General features: G+C 37.6%; 1 long non-coding RNA gene across 1 annotated transcript in view; it reads left to right on the top strand.

Annotated features, from left to right (window-relative positions):
• Nucleotides 1–24,810, top strand: part of LOC108165881 (uncharacterized) — a 77,199-nt gene that overhangs the window by 517 nt on the left and 51,872 nt on the right. Inside the window, exon 2 of the long non-coding RNA XR_001776215.1 lies at nucleotides 459–523. This is a non-coding gene — a long non-coding RNA (uncharacterized LOC108165881). The remainder of the gene's footprint in view (nucleotides 1–458; nucleotides 524–24,810) is intronic.

The raw sequence follows: 24,810 nt of genomic DNA, 5'->3' as shown, positions 1-24,810 counted from the left end.
ACTGGAATGTGCAAACCAAATGTTCTTCCCACAAGCAATGTTACCCCATGATACATTTTTAATAAGGAATTATTTAGATAAAGTTCTGTGTTGCTTGCTTGCTTGTTTTAGCATATTGGAAACATCTCTGTTGCATCACTTATGGACACAGTTTTCTTCAAACTGCTTTTTGTTGTTATTGTTGTTGTAAAATGTGATGGATTTCATGTTTGTTGTTTGAATGATGTCTTTGGTAAAAGTAAAGCAGTGTTGTAAACATAATTTCAAGACAGTGTAGACTACATAAACTCCACGACTAATTCAAATTCGTCCCCCCACCCCTCTGTAAAAATGATTCCAAAGGAAAAACAACATTCATACCAATAGTTACTTTAGATGCCACAAGTCATATGTATGTAAAATAAATGTAGAGACATGATTATGTTCTACTGACATTGTGAACCCTACTTTCCAAACAGGTTTGGAGCGTATCGTATGTGCGACCAACGCCTCTCAAAGAACTGGACCAGAAAATGCAATAAAGGTAGATCTATATATTTTTCCTATACATTATGCTTCATCTCCAATCCTCAAGAGGGCGGCATTGCACAGCAAACAATGTATTTTGGCTCCATTCACTGCAGGTTTGCATAATAAAAGGTGGCAGCGGGGCAACGACGCTGCTGCGCCACGCCACAGATACCCGTGGCATGTGTTCAGGATGATGGATGTTTCACTTCGGCATGTGATGACAGCCGCTTATGTTTGTGTCTCAGTAAATGTCAGCAAGGATCATATTCAAAATTGTGGCAGGAGAGGCGCTGCAGAGTGTGATTACACTCTTTTCCAGCGGCTGTACCTTGTAACTGACCTTCCTTCCTTCCTTCCACGCTGCCTGTTTGCTATTCCTCTCCCTGTCTGTCATTGCTTTCTACATGAACAGACAGGATGCCGTGCTGTCACTCTCTCACCTGCATGATGGACGAACCGTTTTGCAACAGATAGGCAGTTTTTACGTTGTTACTTAAGCGACTAGGCTGACAAATCAGCCGAGATTTCTAGAGTTTCTGTTGCGAGTTCTGAACTTTTTTTTTTTTTTTTTGTGTATGGCATTTCCCTCCACTTGGAGTCTATTTTGGGGGTCATAATGAGTTGAAGGACACTTGATTGCCATAGAATTTTAGTATGGTGGGTGGTGATGTGACATAGACTGAGCGAAAATGAAGCAAGCGGTTATTATGTGCTTCCATTCTGCTTTCGTTTCCTTAGACAGTGGCAGGCCACAGATAAGCCTTGCAGCCCTGGGGGGGGGGCTCCAGAATCAATAATGGATGTAATTGGTGAGCTAGAAGTGAGGATAATTGAAGGTAATTGTGAAACCGTCACGTGCCTTGGAGTCGGGTCAAGATAGCGGTGGAGGAAAAGAAATGGAAAGTGGTGGGGATGGGAAACGCCGTTCGCTCTAACATTGTATTTCGATATCTCCTGCGTGCTCCATTACATAGCAAGGCGGTAGACCTGCCGCAGGCGGTGTTTTCAGTAGAAAGAGCCATGATACATTGCAAAGTTTGCAGTGAATTAAAGCAGAAAAAAACAAATGGTGTCAAACAGAACGCTTGTCTGCTTAAAGTTTGCAGTAATGTAAGGTAATTGATGGAGACTTTTTGCCGCCTCTAAGTTTCTGGCACATCCATAATTGAAAAATACAGTTGGAGTTCACACCTTTGTTCAGTCACTTGCAGAGGCTAGAACACATTCATAACTTTAGTATTTTCTTGGAATCTCATGTGAATAATCAACACAGGGTACTGCATAAATCTGATGGAAACTACAAATGGTTTATTTATTCTTTTTTTTTTTTTTTTACATCGATCTGAAAAGTGTGGCATACATTTAAATTCAGTTAATTAGAGTCCAAACGGACTAATTTAGACTAAAAACCCACCTTTATAGAGTTGCATTTGAACCATAATAAACAAAACACTGACCGACATATTTGATGTGTATTGAATGTTTACTGGTTTTCTCAATTGTTCACTGTAGGGTGTCTTTTATGACTTTGTATTTTTATGTCTTTTATCAGCACTTTGAACTGCCTTATTGCTGAAATGTCTCGATTGATTCATTGATTTCATTAGCTCTCCGGCTGTGTGTCTAGAGAAGCTGGAAGTTGATTGCCTTTATAAAAGGTGCTTTGGAAACACACTTGTTCCCACGTGTTAAATATTTTCCAACTGTTTCGCCAGGCTGTGTCGAAACAGTTTACAATCTGTAGCTGCTGACGTGAAACATCTTAAAAGTCAATGTGTTTTCTGGAGGTTAACGATAACTGGCACACTCTGCAGCCTTCAGGTAATGTGTATTTACCTTAAATCAATGTTCTGTGGGAATTTCAAAGACCATGTAGAATACAGATGATGTACGTCCCCCCCCTCCACACCTTCAGAGCTGATTGGACGTTAAAAATGTGAAATATGCATATTGTCCACAAGAGGGCACCAGTGTTCCATGAATTGGCATCAAACGCAGCTCCCTTAAAAATGTTGTGGTGCTCTGCAGTTATACCAGCTGAATGATGTGACAGACTCATTCAGTTTCTCTCTGAGAACTTCCCTATTCCTCCAAAAGAGAAAATAAAGTTGAGATTTAGAGATTGCAATTATTTATCCAGAGATTGTAAGAAATTCTGAGGATTTTTCATTTAAATCAGCATCAAGTAATTAGAGTTTTTTGTGTTTGCAACATAAAAAAAATGTTCCAAATATCACATTTAAAATGCACCGGGTAAACGTATGCACTGTAAAATTATTAATACTGAGCAAAGTTGTTTAAAGATATTTATAATCATACTTCATTCATTCAATTTAAGTGTATCTAAATATTAAAGTTTTCCAATCCTATAAGATTACTGGTTGCCACAAAAATATTTCTTGCAATATGGATCAATAAAACTGATGTGCTTACTTATTGTCCATGGGTTGAGCTGCATAGCTATGCAGATGATATATTTTCACATATTTAACATTTTTCTAGAAATCCCTTGTTCCAAGTAAACTTGGGATGCATTCTTGGGAGAATGTCTTATTTTATAAGTTGTGATTCACTGCATGATGCTTGGTGTCAAAATTGTTTTCCCTTTGACTTAATGAGCTTCATGAAGTTTTGACTCATTAGTTTTGAGCTTTGTTTTCCCCTTATTAATTACTTGGTACAGGGAGTGCTTCTCTGAATCTCCATGTCTACTAAGTAATTATGTGTCCTTACTATGCATGAAGGTATCTTGAATATAGTAAAATATTGGTTGTCTCGTCGTCTTTTGGATTAACGGTGTGCTCCGCTTGTACACAAACATTTCTGAATTTCAAGCAGAAAGGCTACAAAAATATCCAGCGGTGTTGGAAATCAGTATTAGAAAGATGGAGCTATCTGAGCAAACCTGTCTTTAATGTCCAGCATTATGGTGAAAGTTGCAGGTTGCAACTATTTATTAGTTGGCTAGTTTTACAGTAGAAAACATCGTCTCTCTTTGTGATCGTGTTCTGTCAGTGTTTGGATCCATAAAATGGTGAGAATCACATTGTTGTTGCCATTTAAAACTAATAGTAATGTTCAGTTTGTTTAGAAAGTTGTAGCTAATGTTATACCTTGACTCGTCCTTGCAAGTCAACACATTTGTGAGATTTGCAAAGTTTTGAATTGCTCACTACTGTACAGAGCGATTAGAATATTTCCCAAAGAAACATACTGACAAAGGTTGCATAGTGCTATGTGTGCCAGTGGTTTAATAGGATTACAAACTGTCAGGTATATGCAAATACATTGTTTACGTCTGCAGGTATCATAGAGGATTACATAGGTGGGAGTCGTAAGATGCTGAAATAGGGACTGCTCTGCAACTTCTGACTTTCCAAGTCAAAGTCTTGGAAAATGTGTCTTCAATATCCAAAGAGAGCCCACAGTCAGAACCACAAGAGTTAGAAAAATTACTTAACTTTTCTGACTTGCAAACATAGCTCACTCAACTTGGAAGTGTCCTTGTTCTCGGATTCTAGTTCTGATATGGACAACGATTTGAGCAGAAGTCCAGTAACTCATAAAGAATTGCTTCATTTCTTAGCTGTGCAATATACTAGAAAATATGTTAAAGCCTTACTATTGATTAAAAAATGTGTTGTTAACCTCAAAACCAAAGTTTGCTGCACCAAACTTGCCTGGAGAGGCCACTCTGTGAGGAAGAAGCCATTGCTTTATAAGCAGCCTGAAAATGACACTTTTTTTTTTAAAAGTTCTCTTGTTTTTCTAATATGTAGCCAACAAAAATAATCTTGGCAATCTTAACTGAGCTGAAATATTGTAAGCTAACCCCAACTTAATTTTTGACAGCAAAGACTTTTTTTTGTTGTATCTTTTAATTTGTAAAAATGAACAAATATGAAATTTCAACTCTGTTACTTCTACCCAACTATATCCAAGCAGAAAGCTTTGGAACAAGTGAGTAGCTGTTGATCATTTAAACAAATATTTGTTGATTTTAGAGAAAAAAAGCGAGCATACATGTAAAGGGAACGTGTGCTGTGCTTCATCTTTGCAATGAGTGGAACCCATAATGACATACTGGTGTTAAAAATAACGTTAATGCTTTGTTTTGTGACTTAAAAACTCAATGTGTGGATGCTGAAAGTTTTTACCACTGAGCAACTCACACACACATTCATCGTTCAATTGTGAAAAAAAAAAAAATCAATGTGCTATTGTGAAGCCGTTTACCACTATTATCAGAAAGAGTAATTTTGAGCCATAAAAAATAGCCTTTGTGTGCGTGTGTGTGTGTGTGTCGCAGTACCTTAGTAATTTTTTTCCACAATGGATGGTATTATCTTTGCCAAGATACCCACACGCTGATTCATTTGATGCTGCAGAAAAAGAGCTGACTGAAGATGGAAAGTAACTCTGTTTTTAAAGGCCAACAACTCCAGCTCTTTATGTTTGAGTGTGTACTTGTTCCGCCCTTGCCTTAATTGACCAGCTGTGGATACGTGTTCTGCCTCCGTAAAGCCACCCATTGATCCCATGGCCATTTCACAAGAGCCTTATTGGTTTACTTGTAACCTCCATTCCTAATGTCTGCGAGTTCAGCAGCAGGAATCGGCAGGTGAATTGTGGGAACTGTAATTGTTGAGCGAGACTCCAAGTGGTGCAGAGATGGATTGGGGTTATGGAAAATTAGAACGATAGTGATCTGTTAAAGAAAACAAAAAAAAAAAAAACGGTTCATTAGTTATTTAAATTAGGTTTTAAAAAGTTGTGGTTTTATAACTACTATCATACAGTGTGTGGTGTGATCTAAAGTTGTGTCTGACTATATATAAGTAACACATGGTTATCCAAATAAATGTTGTTTCTACAGTGAAACCCAGATATTCCCAGTTGAAACCAAAGCACCCATTTCTTTTACTTCAGTCGGGTTATAATGTTGCCTGTGCAGCTCGTTTACTCAATGAACGTTTACTTTAAATATTTGCTCATGTCTATGTCTCATTACTTAAATAAGGATTAATAAATTATAAAAGGATTATGATTAACAGTCATTAATTTAGCAGAATAAACATTCCTACTGTTTTTAAATGGAAGCAGCTGGATTATGTTATCCATTCTTGTTTAAAACCTGTGAGACTTACAGCATGAAATTGTGATATATTTACACATGTTTTCCATAGTATGAAAGCAATGATTGGTTATCACTTTGTTTGGCAGGTTGTATTCGGCTAAGGTTTGCAGAACATTAGGAACAGTTTTTTTTTTCCCCATCATCACAAGGTCATCATCACACTGCCTGACCTTTGGGGTCTTTGTCACTGAGGGTGTAAATAACAATGAAAGTCCATCCAGTTAGCCAAATATGCCACTGACACGGAGAGCTTTAATGCTTGGGACCTGTAATAACATAATCTACTGAATATTGCATCCAAGCATTCCTTCACAATTTTGAAATTCCACATTTTGATATTGCGATGACAACTGAGATTCAGCATATTTTGTAACTCTATATAGGGAGTTTCTACTGATGTGTTTTGAGTCAGTTGACCCCTTTCCCTACACACATTTAATCCTAATTTACTAATATTTAATCTACTCATAAGCAGACCAACTTACAGCTATGCGCTTCCCGACTGTCCAACAATGAAATTTATCAATTTGAGAAGATTGATCAGACATCTGGTAGATAACATGTATTGTAATCTCCTAACAAGATCTCTGTGCAGAATGAGTACATTTTAGGATAGTACTTGTATTCGATGGATGTTGATGGAAAAATCTCCCCAAGATAGATATGAACTAATGCATTGTTTGATTCTGGTGCAAAAGGATATTTTGAAATAGCAAAAGTGTGAGTTGGCAAAGGTTCAAAACTAGCACTTAGTTTTAAAGGGTAAAACTATGTTACTGCACAGCTCTTTTTGTTCAGATGCAGTCTTGCAAATTCAAGCAGTATCTTGTTGTTTCTGGTTTCACTTCCTTTTTTTCATTCAGTATAACAGAACTTGTAAAAGTTTGAGATGTAGTTGCTTTTTTATACAATGGATTTGAAGTTAGAAGATTATATGAAAAGCAAAATTGGCAGCAGTAGTTTCCGAAGGGTTCATGCTGATCTGTTTGTTCCAATTTTGACATAAACTAATCAAATTAGTCTGTTATACCGACTCTGTTATGAGTTTTAACTTGCATTTTTGCTGTTATATAATTTATGTGACTAATGCATAAATTAATCCTTAACAAAAAAAAAACACAAATTAGTAAAAATGAAATCTATATATCTATTGTCTGAGTTTGCAGTTGCTGGAATGCTAATCTTTCGCAATTTCCTGAATGCTACTGACAGTAATTTAAGCAAAGTGCATTACATTAATGCATTATCATTTAAGATGAATAACTGTGTGTATAAATTGGTGTTAAATAGTCTAAAATTCGTCTCATAACCTGGAGGGCTGCGTTTGGTCCAGCCAAGATCCATTTGTCGCACCTCGCGCTCTCGTCTCCTGTTTGCCTCACGGAAGCAGAAACCTTTTTAAAAACTATTGTAATTGCCTTTAGCTGTGAGTTAAGGTCAAACCTAGCCCACAGCTTTAAAACTTTGCCGAGTTTAAATGCAAACTTCAGCACATTTCCAAGAAGAGAAACTTGAGAGAACCAGGTTAACAGAATTCCACCACTTAGTCGATGTTAAGATGGAGCTCAGCCAAAAGGAAATAAAATAAAATAAAATGCATTTCTGACTTCATCTGACCCTGTAATGTTATACAGACTTTGACCTTTCTTCATCCAGGACAATTCTGTGGGGTTATGGGCCAGGGTCAAGGCCATTAAAGCTGGCTTAATAAGCTGCTGAGCCCTCTGTCTGACCACCCCCCACAGGTCCATCTGAGACAGGAATGTTCAGAGTCAGCACAGTCCAAATCAGATCCTGTCAGCATCCTCCTAGATGTTTTGAACACTGCGTCTTTGGCACCTTAAACTTCCATCATTAGTGATACTTGCTGACACACGCAGAATCCTCTTAATGTGTAGCTGTAACCAAAGACGCAACATCTTCTTGGCAGACTTGCAAGAATCTTTGCATTTAGAAAAATATTAGTTGATATTGAGCTCAGAATTGACTTTCCCCCCAATTTGTAATACAAACAGCACAGGAAGTTTCATAATTGATACTAAGATGATTTTAATTGAACCCTTAAAAAATCTGCATGTGCATGTAAGTACAGTGCTGACCAAATTTGCTTCCTTGCCTGGTGAAGAGCCTGGTAACAGCCTTGCAATAAATTCTTTTATTGCCAAAGCATAAACTTGCACTTACATTTTTAGGGAAATATTATTATACAACTACAAACTTCAAACGGTCATATTCACAGCAAAAACATTTTCCTCTTGCTTAATTGCAGCAATTGCATGAATTAAGATCATTTTTATCCGACTTGGATTGTGATTTTCTTTGTGATAAAAATAACGGTTTTGTCATAAGCCTGCTCCTTTTTGAAACTAAAACTTAACATTCAAAACAAAATTTTAAAAATACCATCAGTCATTGTTCATAATTTACATTTACATAATGAATTTACTCCAAATACTCATATTAAATATAGATTTCAGAGACTCAGAGGATCCATTTTAACTATGCAAATGATGGAAAATGTCCCTGCCTTGATCCCCCTTCTCATATGTTTAAACAGTGCAGTTTGTTCTGCTGTGTCTTATTCTCGCGATTCAATGCATTTTTAATGTGGACTTATTTTCAACTGAATAATTTAGTGCATGGTCAGCAGCAGGGGTGATCCAGAATCCAGCTGATGGGAAGGAGCAGCACAGGAGGTTTATCCAGCACAGGAAGTTTATGCTGGCGAGGAAATGTTCACTGCAGTAATGGATTTACTAAAGTATGTCATCATGCGTGAACTAATGATCTGCTTCACATTAATGTAATTATGTCATATAATCTGTACTATATAGTGTTTTTCACTTTGCTTTATTGTTAGTTACCAGTTTTTCTTAGACTTGTGAATAGAATTTTTGATTCAGCATAAAATGGTACCTGGACCAAGGAATTTAACTGTTCATATATAAGCATACATAAAAATCTACATATTCTGATGAAATTGCATTTGTCTTGCCTGGAGGAAAGATGGAGTATTGTCTTCCTTCGGCTCAAGAATATCAAAAGGTACCTTTTGTGGGGAGCATCCCTTGATGACCAAGCAGCAGGGGTTCTCACCTAAAATCAGGATGACTCCCAGGTCGGCCATGTCCACCAGCCTACGTTCAGTCTCCATGCTAACCAAGCCCTGCACTGAAAGAATGGCAGGAGTCTCTGCTCTTTATTAATGCTCCAGGTTTTGTTTTAGGCATTTCCCAAAGCGCCAGAATGTAGGTTTTACTTTATATGAAGACATACTGATTTTATGAGCAGCATCGCTAAAACCTCCTTTTCCCTTCACAGACATTTCTACAGAGAAGGGCAGGAACACAGTGCACTCTTATCTTATAGGTGTTCAGTGCCTTAAAATATGCTATTGAATGTCACAGACCAACACAAAGTACCCTGTAACTGTTAAAAGGCAGGAAAATAGCACAGGTTTCAAGTTAAAAACAAAAAACTACCTGAGAAGTGTGGTTACCTTTCTCTCTCTCTCTATGCTATATGTTATAATTACATTATAATTTTAGTGAGGGGTGGCTGTGTTGATGGTGGTTTTCAGAAAGCACATTGGACCAACACCAGCAGACAGCATGTCGCCCCAAACCATCTCTGACTGTGATGTGCTTGAGATCCACAGCTCCTCCAGTTACTGGGAACTTTCTTTCCAAATGGAACACAAACTTTACTGTCATCTGAAAAGGGAACTTTAGAAAAATTAACAAAGGTTCAATTCTTTTTCTCACTAGGCCGGGTAAGATGCTTGTAATCGATGTGCAGGATTTGCCTGTACTTAGTGGCTTTTGATGCGTAGACTCCAGGCTTAGTTCACTTCTTGTGAAGCTCCCCCAAATTCTTCAACGGATAATGCTTGAGATTCCTCTCAAGGCTGTGGTTATCAGTGTTGCTGGTGCACCTGTTCCTACCACACTTTTTCCCTCCAGTCAACTTTATCTGTATACATCATGAGTTTTTCTTTCTGACATGAATGACAAAAAACATTCTATTTTTTTATTATTTTATTTTACCATATTCAAATGTTTTATTTTATTCAGTCTGTGAGCGCGTGTGTGAATGACTGACTGATATGTAAAGTGAAGTGCTTTGTGGTTGATAAAGTACTATAAAAGTACTGGCCATTTAACACTTGCTATCTTGGAGCCAGACGTGTACATCTTCAGCGCACAGAAATTTGTTTTCCTTTACCGAACTCTCCTCCCAGTCCTCAGAGAGGATTCTGTTAATTTATTTTATTGCATCACAGTATTATGTAAATATATGTATTGCCAGTCTCTGGAGGGCGAGCGCTCTGATTGGGTTGAATAGAATGCCAGAAGTGGGGAAATTTAACAGCCAGTGACGAATGCCATGTAACATATGTCATCTTGTCACACAAGTGGACATCAACATCTTCATGAAGCAAAGATCGCAGACCCATCTGCGGCAGGGGTAGACCAGAGCGGGGATCGGGGTTCATCGCTTTCATTTACAACGGCTGGGTGCAAGAGTGTGAACGGCACCATTGTGAATGGTCTCTTGGTAATGAGGCTTCGTTCGGTGCAAGTCGACACTGAGGGCTTCTGCTCAGTGGCATGCCCTGAGCCAAACATGAATAACAAAAGGCAGGGGTAGGATCATTAGGGTCCTGGACGCCCAAGGGGTCCACTCCTTTAATCACGTTTGAGTAATGAATACAGCTGTGCTGAATTGATGCTTATTCGTAATGTCACCAAAAAGCAATGGTAATGTGGTATTAATGTTTCTGCTAGTTTGCCAGAGGTAGTTCATATGGGAGTGTGTAATTTCAGGGACGGAGATGGTGTGAGTTTGTATATATAACTCATGAACGGGAACTATGTTAGTTTGGTACTGACAATGTTATGACAAGGCCTGAGGCCATGTTAGATTGATCATCACCCTGGGATTTCTTCATTGTGTTCTCATGAGTATAATGACAATTCTCAACCTTCTGTGCTTTAGCGATACTAAAATGGAAATTTAATTGGAAGGCTGTAAAATGTAACACATGGCCGACGAGCCACTTCCCAGGTGCTCTGCAGCTGATGCAGTCGTGCTCCGCAGCTGACGCAATCACATCTTTGTACGTGGGTAAACAGAATTTTCAGCAAACTTAATTTGCTTTCAAGTGACCTTCCTGAAGCATGTGATCAGGTGCTAAATGATTAGATTTTCCTGCAYTTTTTTTTTTTTTTTTTTTTTTTTTTWKKAGGGGAGGATTTGACCGCTTCAAATGATTCTCAAGGTCCTACGCTTAAAATACCATTTGCAAACTGTTCAATTCAAAATCAATAGGATAAAGACACTGTCTGGATAAATGTCCTGTAGCCTAAACAAAGTTCTGTTTGGTTTCAGTCCTAATGTACATCTGGACTAGTTAAAGGAAGAGAAGGAATAGCTGCTGTCTGAAATCCATCCCATAAAAGAAACCAGGTCTTCGCAGTGCAGATGCAGTACACACACATCAAGATGCTTGACACGATTTTATCTAAATTTTTGTCTATTTGCATATGGTAAAGCAAATCATTGTCATTTTAATGACAAGTGAAAACTCCCTCCCAGGCAAACACCAGTAAAAGTGGTTGTTTTGATGGCAGACACAGCTTCACGATGAGCTTTAATAGGCTATTTTACTTGATAGCAGCAATGAAGTGCAACACATTAAGAAGCAGCTTAAAGTGGCTCATAAACTGCTAGAACCGTCCTATGTTCACTGTTATCCTCCCAGACAGACGGAAAAGAAATCCGGTTTGAGTATTTTTCCCACCTTATCACTGTCTCACACGTCCTTACTGTGGCATCTAGTGTTTCCTGAAGCAGGCATCTGATTCTTCCACCAAAAAGATATCGGTGCTGGTTTGGGGCTGTTACTTGAGTTTGGTTCTTAACTGATTCTATGGAAATACTTCAAAACAATTGTGAATTCCAACAGAAAGAGCCTTCATGCTTCTACAAAGGCAAAACCTTCTGCTTGCAGGTGTAATTTATGTTTTCACAGTAAAGACAACAGCAGTGTACACACAGAATATATAGGACGTTATGGTATGTTATCCTTGCAAAGTAATCAACACTACTTTGGCAGCCATCCTTAAAACCAACGTATTGCCTCATGTAGTCTGTTCTATTGATCTGTTTTTGGGTTTTGAAACCTCTAGCACAACTTGCAGTTCTCTTCTTGCTTTATTTTAGTCATGATGGCTGAACAGTGCTTCTGTCACGCTCAGAAAAACAATATTTTTGATCAATAGTTTGTTAGTATCTTCACAACCAGTAGTGTTAAGACAAATCCATTTATTTGCAGCTTTTTTCTCTCTTTTTTTTTTTTTTTGCTTTCATCTTAAAGTCTAAGCCTGCTTTGGATGTGTGCTGTCATAGTGGTGACTAGTTCAGTTCAGCTCTGAGAGATAACCGTGGTCGGTCATCAGATCCAACGGCTACAGAGCATAGATAGTGTGTGATGCCTCTTTCCCAGTAATCTGCAGTCTGTAGTGGTCAAATAGGCATATATTCTGAGCCATGCAGAGAAAACTCTGATCTTTCTGGCAGTTTTTCTGGCATCCAAATTAAAGTTTTTTAAAACTGTGGGAATCATACAATGGAAAATTGGTGCAGTTTTGATACGATAAGGCTCTGGAATACTTTGTGCATCTCAGTTACCTGCAACTTGCTCATTCCTAACAGATCCTAAGAATAACTATCAATAACTATCAAGGTATCTCTAGTCAAAGAACTAGTCAACTTGTGCTCTTAATTGGCTTCAATCAAGCTGATTTACTCTGTTTACACTGTAAAACTGATTTTTAAACACACTCTTACCGTTTCTCTTGTTTCATTCAATTCAAAGTTGCATTATGTAGATGCCATCTCTCCTGTTCTGTTTGGTGTTTACAAGTTATTCTCCACTTTATGAAAGACATTCACACTTCCAGGTTGGCAGTAGGCGAGTTTAATTTTCTGAATAAATGCAGCTGAACTTTCTTAAAAACACCATATATTTTCATGCTAAACAACACTTTTAATTATAAAAGGCTCTCTAGAAGCAGAACAGTTTTATTTTGGTCACCAGCAAACATTTTTCTTTGATGCCAGGTATTCTCTCCGCACAACAAGGTACAAAGCATGTGCAGGGAAAAATAATGAGAAAGCAGACAAAAGAAATTACATATCATTCATTGTTTTTCTCTAAAAATAGACCTTACCATCTGTTGTCCCTTTGCAGCAAATCCCCACGTATCTGTTTTATTGAAAACAATTGTCCGCCTGGGGAAGGTGCTTTACTGCCTTTTCAAAACGTCCCAACTGTTAACCAAACAAATGAAAGCAATTTAATTCAGTTTCAATCCATAATTTAGGACAATACAATGCCTCTGTACATGAAGATAGTATGTGAGAAAACTAGTTACAGAAAAATACTGCGACGAAGAAAAATGGAGGGGTAACTTTTCAACTGGCCCTCATCCATCGTGCATATCAGCTGTCCGTTGAGTTTTTTTTTTTTTTTTTTTCAAAGGCAATTTATTTTTAGATATTTCAAAAACTCATATGAAAGCGATTTTCACTCTATGGCTGCAGCCCTTGCCTTCAGCCTCCTCCCCCTGCGCCAATCTTAGCCCCCTCTCATGTGGCACCCAATGTGTCTCAGAGCCTATTCCTTGGCAGTCAGCACAGTTTTGATTTAATTCTAAGGGCCATCTGTAATCCCCTGCAGGACACAGAAGCCCGCAGTACCATACCACACCTATATATCTGACTGTATCTGCCTTTCTTTCCCAGTGCCCTCTTAGGACACTACGCTTTCCCCTCCTCCCCCCTTACTATCAGCAGTCTCCCTGCCATCCATCCACCTATCCCTTAGCTCTTTTACCCCTTTGTGGGAATGCCAACACATCTTATACATCCAGAGATAATGGATTTGCAGAGAGCAAAAGATTTACCATAGGTATTCATAGAACGAGGTATGATGTTCAGAACGAACATTACTTTTCACTGAGGCTCAGCATATTATTTTGTGAAAATAAGTTTTCATTCTTAAATAAAAATACACCCACCTTCTTTTTAAATTTTATTGTTATAGAACTCATTTTTATGACTGAATGAAAGTTAGACATTTTTAGCACTAACTTGTTCCAGTGTTAAATTAGGGCATTTAGAACATAATATAAACAAAGAAATAACACCTAGCCTTCTGCGTTGAGCTTAATTAGAGTATATTGTTGTCTCTTGCTTTTTAAAACAAGAGACTTTATCCTCTCTAATGTTTTAGGATAAAGAGTTGCTTCAGTGCCAAAACATGGCCAAAAGTTTTGAGAATGACACAAATATTATATTTTCACATGATCTGCTGCCCTCTGGTTTTCTTGCGTGTATGACAGATGTTTTCATCACATACAGAAATACAATTGCAATCATATAATGAGTAACAAAGCTTTTATTGACAGAATGAGTTAATGCAGCAAGTCAATATTTGCAGTGTTGACCCCTCTTCTTCAGGACCTCTGCAATTCTCCCTGGCATGCTCTCAATCAACTTCTGGACCAAATCCTGACTGATAGCAGTCCAGTCTTGCACAATCAATGCTTACATTTAGTCAGAATTCCTAGGTTTGTTTGTCCACTCGTCTCTTGATGATTGACCACAAGTTTTCAATGGGATTAAGATCTGGGGAGTTTCCAGGCCATGGACCCAAAATCTCTATGTTTTGTTCCCTGAGCCAGTTAGTTATCACCTTTGCTTTATGGCAAAGTGCTCCATCTTGCTGGAAAAGGCATTGTTCAACACCAAACTGCTCTTGGACGGTTGGGAGAAGTTGCTATTGGAGGACATTCTGGTACCATTCTTTATTCATGGCTGTGTTTTTAGGCAAGACTGTGAGAGAGCCGACTCCCTTGGCTAAGACGCAACCCCACACATGAATGGTTTCCGGATGCTTTACAGTTGGCATGAGACAAGACTGGTGGTAGCGCTCACCTCGTCTTCYCCGAACAAGTTGTTTTCCAGATGTCCCAAACAATCGGAAAGGGGATTCATCAGAGAAAATGACTTTACCCCAGTCCTCACCAGTCCACTCCCTGTACCTTTTGCAGAATATCAGTCTGTCCCTGATGTTTTTCCTGGAGAGAAGTGGCTTCTTTGCTGCCCTCCTTGAGACCAGGCCTTGCTCTAAGAGTCACAGTGCATGCAGATGCACTCACACCTGCCTGCTGCCATTCCTGAGCAAGCTCTGCACTGCTGGTAGCCCGATCCCGCAGCTGAAACACTTTTAAGAGACGGTCCTGGTGCTTGCTGGTCTTTCTTGGGCGCCCTGGAGCCTTTTTGGCAACAATGGAACCTCTCTCCTTGAAGTTCTTGATGATGCAATAGATTGTTGACTGAGGTGCAATCTTTCTAGCTGCGATACTCTTCCTTGTTAGGCCATTTTTGTGCAGTGCAATGATGACTGCACGTGTTTCTTTAGAGATAACCATGGTTCACAGAAGAGAAACAATGATGCCAAGCACCAGTTTCTTTTTAAAGTGTCCAGTGATGTCATTCTTACTTAATCATGACAGATTGATCTCCAGCCTTGTCCTCATCAACACCCACACCTGTGTTAATGGAGCAATCACTGAAACGATGTTAGCTGGTTCTTTTAAGGCAGGGCTGCAATGAAGTTGAAATGTGTTTTGGGGGATAAAGTTCATTTTCTAGGCAAATATTGACTTTGCAATTAATTGCTGTTAAGCTGATCACTCTTTATAACATTCTGGAGTATATGCAAATTGCCATTATAAAAACTGAAGCAGTAGACTCAAAACTTTTGGCCATGACTTTAGACCTCAGCCAGAAGGTCCTTTTTCATTGAAACCATGCAGATAGTTATTGTGTAATAATTATAAATATGAGCCACTGTTGCCTTTTTTTTTTTATCTTTAGCCAATCTTCAACCGTTATGCAGGGGTGGGCAGTAACTTATTACTTTTATTCAATTACATTTACTTGAGTAGCGTTTTGGAAGTAGCTTTACTGCACTATGCTTTTTACTTTGAGTAATATTAACAGGAAATATCACTACTCTTACTTGAGAAAATGTTATTTAAGTGAAGACCAAAAATGCACCAGACACAGACACACAACTACAGTTTATGTCATAGTGGGAATTATTGTTTAAACACAAGCTTTCTTGTTCTGATGTTAGTGTGAGCCTGCTGAGCTTTCTGAAACATATGAAGCAAAAAACATACAGTAAGCACAAATATACTGTGAGTGGAAGTACTTTACCCTTTTATATATGTTTGAGTCACTGTGCTGATAAATTATCAGCAGTTAAATGCTTGGAACAATGCAATTATTTTTTTCATTGCAGATTTAATTAAGCTGTCCACTGTGTATTTAATTATTATTGACCTGTACTGACCTTAGTGTGTCTTCCCCTTATCCCAGTGCCATTGTTACCACTGTTCTATTGTTAGCTCACATGAGAACACAGAAAACCCTCTGAAAAGTTACACTGGACTTGGTAGAAGTATATTCCCTGGACATTACTCTCCATGCGCTGATTGGAACTTACTTTAAGAGCGTCGGTGCAAAGCAGTTTGGTGGTCAGTTGACTTTGTAAGCTCTGGTCAGTGATAAGCACCTGGCTGGAGAGCTTTTCCATTTCCTGTGAAGAACCCAATCTAGTAGTGGCTGCAACTCAGCACTAAAGAGACCTAAATACTCACTCTTCCCGTTGCCCGCTCTACTTTGGATGGGTTCCTGACACACTCTCTCTCTCTTTCTATCATGCAATTACTGTTATACATTCTTGAAAGCTGGAACAGCTTTTTTTCCTCCAAAAAGTTGGTGTCAAACAAAGTTTTCATACCCATTTTGTCACACTCCAGTTTCAGTGGGTTATAATGGGTTTGTACAGTAGAATAAGACAAAGAAGTGCATAATATTGGCATGGAGAAAAATGCTGCATGACTTTTCACAATTACTGGAAGTAACAACTCGACACACATTTGTGTTCAGCTTTCTTTTATTGTATAACTACAAAAGTTGTGAACATTTGAGAACAAACATTGTGAGAAATGATAAAACAATATAACATCACAAATATGAAGGAAATTTTTTTTTAAAGAAACTGTTTTTGAAACGAGGCTTAAAAAGTCATATCTAAAATAAAGCCTTCTGACCTACATGCAAAATGCTAAGTGTGGGGAAAATGCAACACACCACAACTTGAAGCTAAATACATGGTAACCATTAAAATAAACCTGTTGGAAGTTGCAATAAAACACATTTATATTTTCCTGCTTCTGTTTAACTATTTTGTATTTGCTTCTCACATAAAAATCCAATAAGCTAAGTGTAGTATCTCTTCAGTTGGTATATTTCACTGTTTAAACCTGTATATTAAAATCCATTTCCTCTTAATGTACAGGAAGTACAGGAGTTTAAGATAAAGCAGGTACATTTAAGCCTTCTTACTGAAACCAGATATTTTTGGCTGACTCTTACAGTTGTAGCTGTAGAGGTTGTGATACCATTCAGTGTATTAATTTAGGGGTCCAGAGTTCCTGTAATCCTTCATATCCTGATTCAAGCAGAAACATAGAGTGTAATGTTTTGTGTTTTATCAGCAAAGATCAGTTAACATGAGAAGAAATCACTGTAACAAAAGTAAAACAGAAGATCTACTACAGATAGTAAAATTTTTTTGACAATTCTAATGAGTGCTGAATGTGCAATACCATAAGATTGTTTTTATTGTGTATTTGACCTTAAATGGCTGATATAATTTACAAAAATATAAGAAATAGTCCTATTTAAAAAAAAAAAAATCATTTAGTTTTTGATTTTCCCAAAGGGCACTTTAAATATTTTTACTGCTGTATTCATACTTGGTAGTCATTAGGTCTCAAGTGTCATTATTGTTATTTTCTTAAATTGCCATTCTTTGGTGCAACTTAGTTTTACACCCTCTCTTGTTCCACGGCAGATTTCTTGTCCTCTCTTTGGCTTTAAATTTTCTTTTTGCTTCTTTCTAGCCATTTCCTTTTTCTTCTAGCAGCAGGTGTTTTCTTTGGAAGTGCTGACTCAGCAGTAGCTATGATTGGCTTGCTGATAAATTGTCTTGTTTGTGACCTTTGTTGCTCCTCTGATGTCCATAACAAATTGCCTCGGGGTATTGGCATGATCACGCCATGCCAACACAGCACAAGAATAACAACAAGCTCAAACCAGCTCCATTTCACTATATGTGTATCTTTGTGTTGTTGCAAGGCATTTTTTAATTAAAGGCCTGGGTGTCTTGTTTTATATCTAGAAAATTGACATTATACTGACCAAATATATTAATAAACCTAGATAAATATATATTTGTATACTGTCTGGGCAAGAAAACGTCACCACCTAGATTTAACTAAGAAAATAGATCCAAGCCTCCTATATCTGGACATGAGCAGTTATCATTCATCTATTCATCTGATAAGTTATGTAATTCCAAGTGATGCAATGAGTGGCTCAAGGACATTTCCTGTAGTATTATGTGTAGTTTTATTGGTTATTTATTTGCATTTTTGATTAAATACAGTGTAGCCGTGACTGAATAATTAAATTAAATATCATTTGTGTTGATACAGGTATTAAGGCCAAACTGCAGAAAAAAATTGCCATTTTTGGGAAGCTGAAGATTTTGTGTCTTTTGGACCTGTAGGGTGAAATTATTTTCTTTATTAATCTCATTCTTTAGAAAAAAATAATGGTTTCTGAAAATTCACTTAGCTGTTCATACCTGACCCAGCTTGGGGCCTTGTAGTTATAAGAACATTTCCCCAGAGATGTATTTTCATAAAAATAGTTTATTTTCTTATTGAAAGAACGTAAGTGTGGTAAGCCTTTGAGAAAACATGCATTGGGATTTTAAAAGACCTTTTAAGAGTTAATAATTGCTGGATAAAGATAAACATTTATTGTGGTGCAGAAACACTTTCAAAGTGCAGCTACTTGATTGTTTCAGCTCTTTCACATGGAGTGAAGCCAGTGGCATAATTATTAATATGTTTAAATACCTGAATCATGGAGCTGGAATGGCCTCGTCGTGAGGCTGTTAATGTTGCTGCACAAATCTTAAAACCATTTCTGTTCAATACTCAGTCTGCCCTTGAAGCTGTTCTCAGCTATTTGCTGCTGAAGTGCGATTTTATAGTTATAGGCACTCTAAGTCCTCACATTTTAGTTGTCAACATAAATTTCACATGTAAAAAGTAAGATGTAAGATTTAAGCGGGTCAATCGATTGAGTCATTAGATACAATTTTGAATTCTCTTATGCTCACATTAGCAACGAACTTGGCTGCTGTTGCTTGTTTTCTCATGAATTAATGGAGTTTTTCATCGTCAGGGTCGCTCCCATCTGACCTTTTGGGGCCCATCACACAATAAGTTTGGCATGATAGATGAGGGCTCTTACTCTGAGCCAAACTGAGACTGTCCACAACCAGCTCCGAAACACTAAGCTACACACACACACCATGCTGCTGTCGCAGCATTGCACCGGCTTACTCTCTCATAAAGTTCCAAGGGCATCGATTCAACTCGGCTTCATTAATATGTATTGGAAATTATTTTCCACTTTGTTAAAGCGAGTCCTGCTCCCCTGAAGGCTAGTTCCTGTGGGAGTGTGCAAGCTCATGAGTGCATAGTTTGAGTTGTGCCACATATTGCAGATTTGTAAGAAGTAATATACCATGGTTGTTTAAGAGTTTTGCTCCTTGTTATTACTTTATGCTGTTTACTTTCCTTTCTCTGTTGACCAAAACTTGTGTAGCTGGGAATAATGTTGGAATTCTTTTAGATTTGATACGTTAGTGACAGGATTATGAATTATTTCTTTCCATTTGTTAGCCTAACATACTTATGTAATGTGCGTGTTGACGTGCAAATAGACTTCTGATGCATCTCCGTATAACAAAGCAGAAACATCAATGGATTTTTTAAATGGTGGGTCTGGGTTCAGTCAGTTTGTCTTTTTAAAAGTTTGCCTTCTGAAGTCTAATCAGACCGACAATGTTACTTTTATCCAGCTGCACTATTTCTCTCCAGAAACAGTCAACTGTATATATCTTTAATTTCCGAATATTAAAGGTTGACTGTAGCTCCTTTGATGAAAACTTTTTATCAAAAGGAGAATATAGCAATTAGCAATTAGATGATTGATTCATTCATTTTAGAAAGTTAAAATGAATCAATTCAGGGGTTAATCAAATATCTGTAGGAGCAGCAGCCACACCACACAGACTTTCTTTATTTGTTCCGATTTTTCTTGAAATCTGTCATCTGTTCTCTCTCATCAGGAGATCAGGGAGTCTCTACCATTGAACAACCACAATCTACAACTTGGAGCTTGTGACGATAAATTCTTAAAACTGTGCCACAGGAATAATACCTTTTGTCTTAGGCAGCTGATAAACACACAGAAAAGCTTCAAACTTCAGTTTTTAGGGTGACCCTATGAAACTACTAAACAGCCACGAATGTTTTTGGAGGATAAAGTGGTTAATGTTCTGAGGAAGTACTTGTTTAAACTTTTGTTTTACCCCATAGTGGGATTAAATAAAACCCCATAAAACCACTGTGGATTGTATTTCATTGAAACTTGCTTAAAGTGACACATCACATGTCTAATAACATCAATCATTTTGCCTTTGTTGTAATTATACTCCAGTGAAGCAGACCCAAGGCTCCTGAGCTCCTAATTCTTTCAGTGATTAGTGCCAATCAGTGTGTGTGTCTGTGTGTGTTTCTGGACGTGTGTTCCCTGCCATTGTTTTTTGACGGGGCACTTTATTGGCAGACCTGGCACAAAGCTACCCTCTTTGGGGAGTTTGGGGCTGCAAGGGTGATTTGATTAAGCCGAGCAGATCCCTTTCTAAGACTTCTCAATAGACCTGGTGACAAAACCACTTGATGGATTATCACAGGCAGGTAGCTGGAGATTCAAGTAAAGATTGAGATTAAAGTGAAAGGACGAGGAAGCCTTTGTAAATATTCCATATGATTGACCACATGTTTGAGACATAGCTACTCTTAATTCAATTTTTCCTCTTTACATAGTTTGCCTTAGAGGTCTTGTAGACCTCTTGTTGATGAAATGTCAAGTGTAATTTTAATACGACCCACTTTAAATATATGGCCCTTGAGTAGATTAATAGAAACCTACTTTGAAATTACAGCTTTACTCCCCCGAGCAAAGTAAAAAAAAAAAAAACACAGCAACCTGCATTAGTATTATTAATACACAACCAGATGCCTAAAATTAATCCACAGGAAATACCATTTAAATCTTTCAAAAGAGCAAAAAATGCTGGATCGCATTTTTAATTTAAAAAAAAAAAAAAAGAAAAATCATGGCGAAAGATTTTTACTCTAGCAGAAGACATCATGCAGAGAGAGGACGATTCTGACTCTACACCCTTTTAGAAAAAGGAGATTTAAATGGAGGTGTCAGCACTAACAAGATGGATAGGTCTCAGTTAATGCATTTTTTCCCTCAGTCACTTGGTAGGAATGAAGTCCTTCTCTTAACTCTGCTTCAACCCGGGATCGGCAAAGTAATGAACCCTAAGAGCAAAGCACTAAGCATGTTTATCTTTTTTTTTTCATGCCGCTCCGCTGCCACAAACCTAAATTCCTCGACTCAACCCCAAGACTTATTGAGGGATTCAAAGCTCAAAGCCAATTTCAAAAACATGTCCTCCATCTCCTATTTACTCTTGAGTGTGTGCACTGAAGAGAAAAAACAGTGCTTTAGTGCATATGGGTTAAGATTTATGTGCCTGATTGTTCACCAGTGCTGCTGAGGGGGAGTACCACAAGTGCACCCATGGAGAAAGACTCTTCTTTTGGAAAACTGCAGAAAATAAGTTGGCAGTGCATGCTAACTAAACATACTTGAGATATTATTGGAAGCCTTAGGTGTGTAAAAAATAAATTGGTACAAAATGCTGCCCAAATCTGCTCAGACAATATGAAGTGTCTTGTTCTCCCCACGTGTTAAAATCTTGATTGGATTAAGCACGAATCGTAAACGAATCCAATATGTCTGAAAGCGAATGCAGGCTGAGTTTTGATGTAACACGTTATTTGTTATTTCACACAGTGGTGTGAATGAGCATTAGCCTGCTTGCAGATTTCTTTTCGGTGTTTTGTCGCACTTGAACATTTTCAGATCATCAAGCACATTTTAATACCAGACAACTGAGTATAATTAGAGCAAATAAAATAATTCAAATGACTACTCTATTTTTCCAAGAGTAAAAAGGCTATTAATCTGGAAAACGTAATTACTTCCTGTGTGTGGCACACTTTGTGGCAACAACAGCCATCAAAGGTTTGTGATAACTGACAACAATTATTTTAGCATTACTGGGGGAGGAACTTTAGTTTTAGTCTTCCTTGCCAAATTGTTTTAATTCAGCCACTTAGGCTTAAAAGGCGCGACAATTCCTAAAATATTTGGGTCGATTATTTTCTTGGTTTAGGAAAAAAAATCTATAGCAATAACAGCATATGGGTCAGTCTTCGTTTGAAAAGAGTTGCTGTATTTAGCTATGTTTAATGGATAGGATGTGCTTTTATTTTATATATAAAGGTCACTGGTTAGTTCTAATCCTGTTCAGTATGAAGTTAACATCAAAGCAAAATATGCAACTAGTAAAATATGTATATGTTTTTTTCTGCCTAACATTTTGCTCTTTAAGAAGATTAATTAATTAGCATCTTGATTGAAATGCCTTGCTGCACTTGTGTTGGAATATCAACTTTGTACCTTTCTTGAATTTCAATCACTGGCCACAGAAGGTTATTCTAAGAGGCACAGATTGCCAGCAGGCTGCACTTTGAAACCCCTTGCTTGAACTACATGCGATAACACTCGTAACTTTTAATTTTTAATAAGTGATGTTGTTTTGGTACATAAACATAAAAAATATTATGTTGATATTGAAAGAAATTGCTTGTCTTCCAATTCTATTTAACTTACTGTTTATGAAGGTGGCCCTTCATAAAGGAGCATGATGAACAGACCAACTTTCAACATTAAAATGACCCCTTGTCTATACAGCTTACCTTTTAAATCTAGCTGCCTCAGCAAAAAAGAAAAAAAAATCCCAACAAAGTATTCTTGCACAATCTTATCCCCATCTTTACCACTTGAAAATGTTCTTTGTTGCCATCTCACATGTCATTGGGTTGCGCTGTACCTGTTACTGCTTTACACCCTCATGTGTATATGGATACATTTATATCTAGATCTCCCAAGCTTTGTTTCTAATTCAGAAACTTTCTGTCCTAATATTCAGCCATACATTTGTGCTAGGCAGTTTGAAACGTGCAAGTCCTGACTTTCAAAGCCTTCTGGAGAGATGTGCTTTTATAGCTCATCCAGTCCCAAATGGCAGAGGGTGACTGAGCTTTTGTCCTCAACGTCCTGCATGAGCATGGGCCTCCTTTGTTTCCTTGTGACATTGTTTTGCTGCTATGGCTGCAGGCCTCAGGGAGAGGCTACAAAGGACACATAGAAGGGCACTAATTAAACTTGGTATATAAAAATAAGGACACAATTTTTGCACATGGAGTGCAAAATTTCACATGACGTTTTAAATATAGAAATCTTAAGGATTTCTCTAATTTTTATATTGACAATATTGATGTCATTGCGACTTATGTCTGGTACAGTGATATTCTAGTGCTTTAGTATTTTTTTTTTTTGCCAATTTCTGGATTTGATTAACCCGACCCTAAAAAAAAAAACCACCCACATTGAGACAACTTGAAACCAATCATTGATTATTCCACGTTTAACAGAAATCAGACTTTGCTTTGGATGATTAACTAAGCTGAATGTCTCTGCTTGTTAACTAAAATGACAGGCAAGAAAGAGGGTGTTTTTTAAACTTAAATTAATATTCAGTGGGAGCACATTTTGGAGTAATCACTGCCAAAAATGAGTTAAGTGCATTTGCCAACATGTAGTTTGGCCCAATCTTCCCGATGAAACCGAGTCGTCTCAGGTTTCTGTGTGGCTTCTTCACTGTGCAATTTCAGGAGTTTTCTGCAGATGTTCAATAGGATTACAATTCGAGCTCCTGGAGAGCCATTTGAGAATAGTCTAAGGTTATTTTCTTTTTTCTTGAGAGAGATTTTAGTTGAATGCTTTGGGTCATTTTCCTGTTAGAGGACAGATTACCCGTGACTGAGGTAGAGCATTTGTGGTCAGGCAGACAGTTGTGCCACTGAGTAAAAAATGGGAGAATAACATGAGTTCATACTGGTCATGTCATGTTATTATTATGAAAGCTTAAATCAATATTAACTACGTGACACAAGCATTTTTTATATGGTAAAAATTACTTAGTTGAGCAATCTCAAAGTACTTTTAGATAATGAGATAAAATGTGAATAGAGCAGGACAGGAGATGTAGAGTCACTGGGATTATAGGCTGCAGGAATCTACATAAGTATAAAACACATCTTCTAAACCAATGCCATCTACATATTTATGCTACTGATCTTAGGTAGGACCAAAATCTGAAGTTGTCGTATAGTTTTCAGACATAAGGTTTATGTAAAGCAGATCTGCCGTGGCCCATGAATGCAACAATCAGATATGACACAATGTCCAAAATTAGTGAGCCAACAATGAAACTGAAGAATATTTTCCCAATTAGCCCTCTGAGATGACCAGTTTGTCAGTCATAGCAAGGTGAATATTTATAGAAACCACAAAAAAATTCAACACCTCGTCTGCACCTTAGAGGTGAACCAAATCGAAATCTGTTTAATCCAGATTTATTAATAAAGCGCTGTGTTTTTTTGTTGTTTTTTTTTTTATGAAATGAAATGACATCAGACATATATAGTGCCTTTCCTGGACATTCAGATGACTTATGTGAAAATGATTCATTCCAAATCATGCCCCGATATTCATACTGAAGCTTCAACCTGAACTTTGAACTTTCGTGATTCGTAAATAACATTGTGTTTTTGAGTTAGAGAGAGAACGACTCGGATTAATATTTCTGGAACTTTAAATCTCCAGGTGTTCTCTAATTCCTCCTCTTAAAAATACCCCCTGCCCATCACTCTAAAGCAGTTATAAAACAC

The sequence above is a fragment of the Poecilia reticulata genome, linkage group LG23 (genome assembly GCF_000633615.1).
Source record: "Poecilia reticulata strain Guanapo linkage group LG23, Guppy_female_1.0+MT, whole genome shotgun sequence".
Taxonomy (NCBI): domain Eukaryota; kingdom Metazoa; phylum Chordata; class Actinopteri; order Cyprinodontiformes; family Poeciliidae; genus Poecilia; species Poecilia reticulata.
The sequence above is the reverse complement of the archived record's forward strand: the minus strand, read 5'-3'. Positions and strand labels throughout refer to the sequence as shown.